This window comes from Lepisma saccharinum, chromosome 1, assembly GCF_977018435.1.
Source record: "Lepisma saccharinum chromosome 1, izLepSacc3.1, whole genome shotgun sequence".
In the NCBI taxonomy this organism is placed as follows: domain Eukaryota; kingdom Metazoa; phylum Arthropoda; class Insecta; order Zygentoma; family Lepismatidae; genus Lepisma; species Lepisma saccharinum.
The window spans coordinates 78,817,461-78,827,054 of record NC_139229.1 but is presented as its reverse complement, the minus strand read 5'-3'; positions in this window follow the sequence as shown (position 1 = coordinate 78,827,054).

Sequence of the window (9,594 nt, the reverse complement as noted above, 5' to 3'; positions counted from 1 at the left end):
AAAGAACACCAGAAAAAAGGCATGAATGCCTCTGTTTTTGGGGGAATAATAGTGTGGATAGGTTACCTAGTGCTTTCCCGACCATTATTGCGCTGGTAAGAAAAAAATAATTCAAAATTTTAAAAAAGGCAGCACTCAGTGCCACCATGTGGGTTATGGAGGGTTACTGACACAACATTACAGGAGGGAGGGAATGGGGGAGAGGGGGACCAATATCAGAAAAATAAAATAATTTTATCAAATTTTTACAGCATTTGACTGCATTATCATGAATTTTAAGTAGCTACTTTTTCTTTCCTTTATGCTTATGAAACAGTATTTTTTAAGAGTTGCACGTACATAAGAATATCAAATAATTGAAAAATCTTGAACAGAATTGCACAGGTACAAAATCTCTGTTAACAGGGAAAAACCAAACACTGCTTCACATGACCTAGGTGATTTAGACAAATAAAAGAAAGGAGAACTCTATTATTAGGTGGCAAAAGTTTGGATCAAAGGTGTGAAGCTGATCTGGAAAGAACAAATTTCATCTACCATTTCATCCAAAGAACAAATGGTTCCACAGTTTTCAAAATTCTAATAATTACAGTTGTAGGTGAGAGGTCACACAAACTTTATGAAAAAAAAAAATCTCCCTAATTTTTAAAGCCTTTTCTTGAACGAGACGTGCAAAAGTTAATATCAAAATGCATTTCAGATACTAATTGCATAAAATGCAAAAGAAGTAATGAAAATAGTTCTGCTGGTATTTACTCGTTTGGTGGATCGAGTTTCTCCATTTATATAATAATAATAATTATATAAATATTATTATTATTATTATTTTGAATAACATTTATTTTTGTTAGTTTATAATATTTATTATTGTATAGTAACATTTATAACCATAGTAATAATACTTATTATTTTTTCTACTATTCAACTTTTATCATTTGCTCGACCCCCTTGTAAAAATTTCTGGCGATGTCAATGCACACAACTGATAGGATCATATGCCATGCAAAGTTAGAAAAATCACAAGACAGGGAGGGATAGTTACCTACCCAATCCATTTTATGTTTAAGGTATAATGGAACTCTTTCTGGCTATCTCTTATACACAGACAAAACAGAAGATTGCAACTGCCTATCGACACTAAAATACATTCAAAACTTTATTTTCAATCTTACATTTACTCCATTTCATTTTATTCCATCACCTCTTCTCAATATCAGGGTTGGATATTTAAGGCTCGACTGGACATCTGGTCGCCGCCAGGGCCGATTTTTTCAAATTTTCCTCATCTTTCGAAAAACACGTACCATATTCCAAAATCTGAAAAGTTACATCAGCTTAGAATTCCTTCTGGAGCATTGACGTGAATTTTCGTGTAGTTTGCTTTCACTCTTATCTAGATATTATCAATAGTTTCGTGATTATTATGTACGTCTTAAGTTTGCAAAGGCAAACTACACGAAAAGTCACATCACACCAATTCACATTCACCAATCACACCATGCACCTCACAACTGGCAAGATCAGTAATAAGCATCCATGTTCGTCAGTTCCTACTCAGACACTGTTCAAGCAAATGGACTGCGGTTGTCTGTGGAGTGCAATTACACATTACTGCTGGGTACTGTGTATGCACCATGTCGCTGCAGTTATGTATTGCTTATTACAAGCCAATCGGAAGTTGATTTCTGAATAGACCTCGTATGATGTGAAATATGAGATTTTGTGCATCAGAGGAAACATTTTGGGCAAATGCAGTTTCTTTTACTCTTTGCGGCGCAGTGGTTACCAATGGTAACCACCTCAAAATTGTCCTTTTCGGCTCAGTGGTTAGTGTCACTGACCACCACTTGAAATGCAAATTTTCGTTTTGTGTGGTATTTTAACTCGAATGTTTCGCTTTGAGGTGTATCGCCTTTTGTCTGAAATGAGATTTTGGGGATTGTTGTTTCTTATGTTTACTCCAGTCTCCTTTATGGTGCCGCTTTTGTTGAATGTTGTTGTAAACAGTGATTGTTAATGACTAATTGTTGTAATGGCAGTTCTTTTTCATTTTCTGCCGAATCCACTGTGCTTTTATATTTCCCCATTACCGTGGCTACGTCTGTGCCAAGAAGTGGAGGTGTTTGTGCGGTCGTTCACAAAGGAACTCTTCATATGTAGGTGGTTAGTGTTGCTGACCACCGCGCAGATTTGGTTGCTTTCGGAACTCTGTGTAAAGTTTACATATTTCCTAGAATCATGGAGAGGCTGACTGATCAGGATATTCGAGACTTTTTTAATGCTGAGGACATACCCTCAGGCTCCGATTTGGACTTCAGTAGTGATGATTCAGATGCAGATCCCACTTTTCACCCAGAAATAAGTGCAGAAGGAATATGCATTGCAGAAACGTCCTCTGAAGATGAATTTCTTGGGTGCAATATTCCTACTAACGAAGGACCTTCGACATCAACACAAAGTGCCACACGTTGTGTTAGTGCATCAATGAGCGTCAGACAACAGGATGGTTCCAATGAGGTCACAGTGAGTACTCCAATTGTGCCATTGGTTCATGTACCAAGGTCACCAATCTGGGATCAGACATCTCATCAAACAACTCCAGTGCCACATTTCTCAAGTAGGGTGGGACCGACTGATGCTGTGAAGGAACTGCAAGATAAGAGCCCTCTTGCAATTTTTTCACTCTTTTTCAATGATGAGCTGCTCAATCATATTGTGTTTCACACGAACTTATATGCTACACAACAAGGTAAGCCCTTCCAACCGACAGACATGGATGAAATTCGAGTATTTATAGGAATGAACATTTTTATGGGTCTCAAACGAATGTCAAGTTACAGAGATTATTGGTCATCAAAACCAGACTGGCATGACTATTATATTTCAAAACTAATGAGTGTAAAAAGGTTTGGTTGGCTGTTGGGTAACATACATTTCAACAACAATGCTGTTCAACCAGAGCATCGTGATCCACAATTTGATAGATTATATAAACTCCGACCATTTCTGAACAATCTGGCACACTCTTTCGCGCAAAACTACAAAGCTTATCAGAAACTTGTCGTCGATGAATCGATGGTAAAATTCAAAGGAAGATCTAGTATGAAACAATTCATGAGGGATAAGCCAATCAAAAGAGGTTTCAAGATATGGAAGATCTGTGACTCGTCTGGATATAACCACAGGTTCGAAATCTATACTGGGAAAACAAGCGATCAAGGTGAGAAACGGTTGGCTTCCCGAGTTGTTCTCAGTCTCTGTCATGATTTTATTGATAAAAACCATGTTCTATTTGTAGACAACTACTTCAATAGCTATGAGCTGCTGCTAACTCTAAAAGCCAAAAATATTTTTGCATGTGGGACAGTGAATCCTGCACGGAAGTTCCTACCTAGTCTCAAAGCGGAGAAGGAACTAAAGAGAGGAGAATATGATTGGCAACAGTCCGATGATGACATAACAATGATAAGATGGAAGGATAAACGAGCAGTGAACGTTTTGTCTAATTTCCACAATCCCAATGATACAATAACCATCAGTAGAAAGGCAAAAGATGGTACTATTTCAGATGTGCCCTGCCCAAAGATTGTGAAGGAGTACAATGAAAATATGAATTTTGTCGATAATTTTGATCGACTGAAGAATGATTACCAGATTGACCGCAAAAGTAAGAAATGGTACTTGAGATTATTTTTTCACTTTCTTGATGCAGCTCTAACAAATGCTTTTATTATTCACAATCAAATTGAAGGTGAGAAGTTCACTAACAAGGAATTTAGGAGGGATGTATATATAGGTTTGCTCTCCAAAAGAATAGCAACTCCACACACTCCCCCAAACAGAAGTGTAGAAATAAAGCGCCACAAACCTAGTGTCATGCCGAGTATTAGGAACCAGAGTGCAAGCCATCAACCTAAGAGGTCCACATCAAGAAGATGTGCTAAGTGTAGCACGAAGAGCAATCCAGTCCGCACAATATGGATGTGCAGTGTTTGTAATGTGCCCCTTTGTTTGCGGAAGGATAAAGACTGTTTCCAAACCTTTCACCGAAATTGAAGTTGAATTTAGGTAAAGAAAACCTTTGTATTTCACAATTTTCATTCACATATGTTGCATAAAAAAACATGTTACATTTGCGTGGTGGTTAGTGCTGATAACCACCAGTTTTTTTCAAATTAAAATTACAATTACAATAGAATTTAAGAAATATTATGAAAATATGTATTCTTATGTCAAAATAAAAGATATTAAAAGTGTTAATGTAAAAAAAAATTTTCGAACCTTCTCCGCGCCGGAAGGGTCGGGAAATTTATCCAACTCCTGAGCCGCAAAGAGTTAAAGTCATATCATATCTTAATCCAGGTAAAGTGTATTTCATAATGTTTGACACTAACATTTAGTGGACAGCTGGTAAACCTGTCTTACTAGCACTAGCTGAAGCAATTAACGTGTCACTTCTTCAAAACCACATAATATTTCAGTTCTGTCTCTTTTGATCATTTATATACTTTTGAAGGTATAACATACTCGAACCACAAAACCTCCATTATTGAGAGGTACAATGTATAAATTTCACCCCCCCCCCCAAAAAAAAAAATCATCTCCACAATTAGCTCTCAAGCTACGATTTTTTTTACTTCGCACCAAGTTCGAAAAGCATGCACTAAAAGTTCTTCCATCAGGAGAGGCTATACATGTGCACAAGGCTCCATCCACTAAAGGTTAAAGGAAGCCACCATCAAACGATCATACTCACCAGGAAATTAACTTCCGTCCAACAGTTTGAGCCAACTTTGAAGACCATCACCAAACTTCCACTCATTGAGGATAAATACGGTTGAAATGATGTAGCAGTTGGAAGCAGGCTGCTGAAGCTCCGTAAAGCATGCCACCACTCGTTCACATCTGAATTCGTTCATCAAACCAGCTTCTGGGCAAGGGTTCCTGGATGAACCAGGTACTGAAAAAATAGAAAACAGTTTGCTACACTTCACACATATAACATTTTGTATTGAAGTAAAAAAAGGGGGGGGGGGTTTGCAGACTCTCCATACCACTACAAGAAAGAATGAAATTTTGTGTTGTTTATTAAAGATTACGTTTCATGTTAACATTCACCACTGTTTTGGCTTGTGGAGATGCTTTATAGTGATGTAATGATTGAATTTATGTGGTACTATTTATCACAACATTACATCCTTACAAATTCCATGTCATATGAACTACACATGGGAAATTATGTGTTCATGTATTATGCAATGTTATTTTAAATCAAAAAAGTTGTTCAGGTAATGTTCTGGTTTATACTACATGGGAGCTTTTCAACTGAAGTGTTAAGTAACAAGCCACACGTGTCACTTGAAAAATAACTTTCAGAAAAAAAAATGCAACATTTTGTACAACGGCAAGGTGTTCCTCAGAATCAGGAAGAGGCTTATTTCTACATGATGTGTTTCATGCCACTTCAGTTTGTTGGTCACAAAGCCTATTTTTATTTAACTTTCTTCAACTGCTTTCCCGTCAAACGTAGAAAATGATCTTTTATCAACGATGTACATGCAGTGTCGAAGACTGGTGATAGCCTAGCAATGTCAATTATTCTGGTAATAAATCCATACGGTTCACCTTCCATTATGAAATTAAAGATTTTTAGATGAAGCTTGGGCGGGAGGTCTGTAAGTGTAACTGTAGCAGCCATATCGTCTACCGGTCTGCTTTTCTCTGCTCTAGCTTGGTAACAAGCAAGGGGTATCAAGTCTTGCTTATTCTGACCATTGAGTGGTGCCGCCACTGTCTGAAAATGTAATCAACTACAAGAAGTCAGCGAGAAATGTCTCGATAATTCATACGGACTAGGAAACGAACACATTTCTTTTGTGGGATTCTAGTGACTCATTGACTTCATTCCATTGTTCATTTCTTTTATCAGTTCGATCTTTGCGAAGCTTCGAGCAGGTCAACAACCGCTATTGTTTTACCAACATGTTCATTTCATACAGCTCAACAATAGCAGATTTTTCTGGAATGTTGGACAATTATAAAGGAACTCTAAAATAATATATTAACCAGGAGTGGGCTTAAAGGTAAAGGTAAAGTGCTCCCCTGTGCTTAGCACAATGCCATGAAGGCGTATAGGGGGTGTGGGGGTAATGCCCCACACTTTCTTGATCCGGTCATGAGTGGGGGTGATGTGATCAGCATCACGCCCCTGACTGCCTTTACCCCCCAGGGTTTCCCCCAGGTACCCATGTTATTCGACGCTGGGTGGGCGCCGGGGCCACTTCCATCGTTAGAAAAGTTCCCGGATTTGAACCGGCCGGGAATCGAACCCGGGACCATGAGCATGGTAGTCAGCCGCGTTACCGACTTAGCCACCGCGGAGTGGGCTTGCTAACTTTAAAGAATAACATTCCTGGAGATTTCTTTACAGCCTTCAAACCCTTTAGATGAAAATGTTCTTTAAAGGTTATTTCTTGAATATCAGCTGTTACCTGTTTGTGGTCTTACTCAGTGCCGGATCTTCAAGCCGCAAAACCCTGCAGTGCGGGGGGCCCTGAGACAAGTACGCCTTTAGGGGGCCCTCAGCCACTGACATAGTACAGGGTCCATATATGCATATGTAAAAAAATAAACGTATAAAATATTTACAGGTAAAGCACATAGCACAGTGCTATGAAGGCACATTTAGGGTATGTGGGGTAGGGCCCCACATATTTTCGATGTCGGCCATCTTGGAGGTGATGTGATCAGCACCATGCTCCACCTGCTTTTACCCAGACTGGGTATCATTTGATTTGAAGCTGGGTGGGCCCAGGAATTGCTTTATGAGGGGACAAAGCAGGAAAAACTCCAACCTTAAATCAAATCAAGCTAGAATTTCACGAGAAATGCAGTGGTGAAGGTTTCTTCAACCTATATTTAATCAGGTAAAAGTTATGACTGCATGATTGTAACAAATGTATAATTTTCAGGTGTGACGAAACCAGGGCCCCCCAGTTCTCGTTTGTCATAACCCCTCCCGTTTATAGGGTACCAATGTATAACTTTCAACATATTACATAACTTTTGCACACAGAAACTTCGCACACAACAGGTGGGAAATTACGCAGGATTCTGCTGTGAAATGGGCAGAATCAATAATGTGCGACCATCACTCAGTTTGAGTGTCTTTCTTGTGCTTGTGCATTTACTATTTCAGTATTTCCTTTTCCAAAACGACAATGAATTAAGTAAAACGCATGGTATATTATGAATGAATATGTGCGAGAATAGAGGAAGAATCATGGGAATACTGTTATCTTCATGCTCTTGAATGAGACAGGTTCATTGAAAAATAGGCACCTTTGCTTCCCTTCGGAAAAGTCAAACAGACAGGTTAGTATGTTTTTTTTTTGTTTTTTTTTACATGTACCTGTAAACATACGTGTGCTACTTCATACTGCATTGATGTGGCTGAAAGTTGCAGTGTTACATATTTATACCAATGCTTAATCAACGTTAAAAACACTCGAAGACGCCAGACCGCGGTGTCCCGATTTAGTAGAGCCAAATCTTTATTTCTGATTACGTAAATGTGGATATTTGTTTTATAAAGAGTTGGATTTGTGTAGAGAAAAATTAATCGAAGTTACCTCTCAATGACATATATACGTACATTGGGGGGGGGGGGGGGGCGGCGATAGAGTGGACAATTGGGGTGCCAAAAATCGAGAAAATGGAAAGAGGCCAAGGAAATAGATAAGAACACCTTCTTCCATTCTTTGTTTATCATCAGTCCCCCATTCCAGTTCATTGTGTCTTCACCTTTCTTCTCTATTTCCTTGGCCTCTTTCCATTTTCTCACTAGCATTCTTCTCTCCCTTCCTATATGCTTAGCCTCATCCCACTTTATGTCATGTCCTGTTTCTCTCTCAGGCAGATAAAGGAGGAGCAATTGTGGTGATGGAAAGAGAATGGTACGAGAGGAAGTATGAAGACCTAAAAGAGAACGATATGAGGAGATTTGTGGAACATAAGAAGAAGAAACTATAAGAGAAAGGGCCATACAAGACTGTAGGAGGAGAGGATTCAAAAAGTGCATAAAGGAGACAGGAAGACTACCAAGTTTGAAAGGCTTTCCAAAGATACACAAAGAGGAGATAAAGTTGAGACCAGTAATGGACTGCAGAAACATTATTTTGGAACCCTTGGAAAAGAAATTAAAGAAAGTTATTGAAGTGTTAGTAACACAGCAAGAAAGCAGAGCAGTTAAGAAGAGTGAACAAGTAGTGGACCTCATAAAAGGACTAAAGTTGAATGAGATGAAGACGACAATGTTTAGCTTAGACGTGAAAAGTATGTTCCCGAGCATGAAGAGGGGACACGTTTTGGACATTATTAAAAAGAGGATGGAAAAAGAAATTATAGGAGAATGGGATAGTAAAAGGGTAGTGAAGGCGTTGGAAACCATTTGGAATAAGGGTTACAGTATAATGGGGGATAAAATAATGTTAATGGCTGAAGGACTGAATATAGGTTCTAGCCTAAGCCCAGCAATGGCTGAATTGGTTATGAATGAATGGGAAAAGAAAGTAGTAGAAAAAGGAGGTGACAAAATGATTTTTTTTGCAGATATGTGGACGATTGTTTTGGCATATGGAAGGGAACGAAGAGGCAGCTCGACATATTTGCCAAAGAAATACAAGATGAAGAAAAAGGGATATTATTGGAACTCGAAATAGAAGAAGACAAGATAAGCTTCCTAGATATATTGATGAAAAGGAAGAGAGAACAAGAAATTGAAACCGCTTGGCATCAGAAGTGTGCAGCAGGGGTATTCTGCCACAAAAGAAGTGATGTAAGTGAGGTGACAAAAAGAAATTTTATAAAGAATATGGAGAACAGAATCAAGAAAATATGCACAAAAGAATGTGAAAAAAGAAGGCAAAATAAATAGCCTATGGAAACAGCTGGAAAAGAATGGCTATAAGAAGGAGGATAGACTGGACATAAACAGAAGAAGCAAGAAAAGTGGCAGGGGAGAATTGGAAGAGAAAGAAAAAGAGAGGAGGTTTGGAATAAGGAGTATGGGGAAGACCACAGAAAAGATATGCAAAGTGCTTAGAAAAGCGAGCATTAAAACTTACAGGAAGGGAGGGAGGAGCATCTTAAGAATAGCGAAGAATGCTAACAAGAAAAAGGAAAACAGAGAAGAGGAAGAGGAAGGGATTATCTACGAAGTGAAATGTAAAGAATGTCAGTGTGTGTGTACATAGGAGAAACGAAAAAGAGGCTGAAAGACAGGTTGAAACAACATAGGGATGATGTACGACTTAAGAGAGAGAGAAATGCGATATTTAAACACAGGAGAGAAACAGGACATGACATAGAGTGGGATGAGGCTAAGCAGATAGGAAGGGAGTAGAGAATGCTAGTGAGAAAATGGAAAGAGTCCAAGGAAATAGAGAAGAAAGGTGAAGAAGACACAATGAACTGGAATGGGGGTCTGATGATAAACAAAGAATAGAAGGTGTTAGAAAGAGTGGAAAGGACAAGAGAGGAGGATGAGAGAAGAAGGAAGAAGAATGAAGGAAATAGAGTGTGAGATAAAGAGTC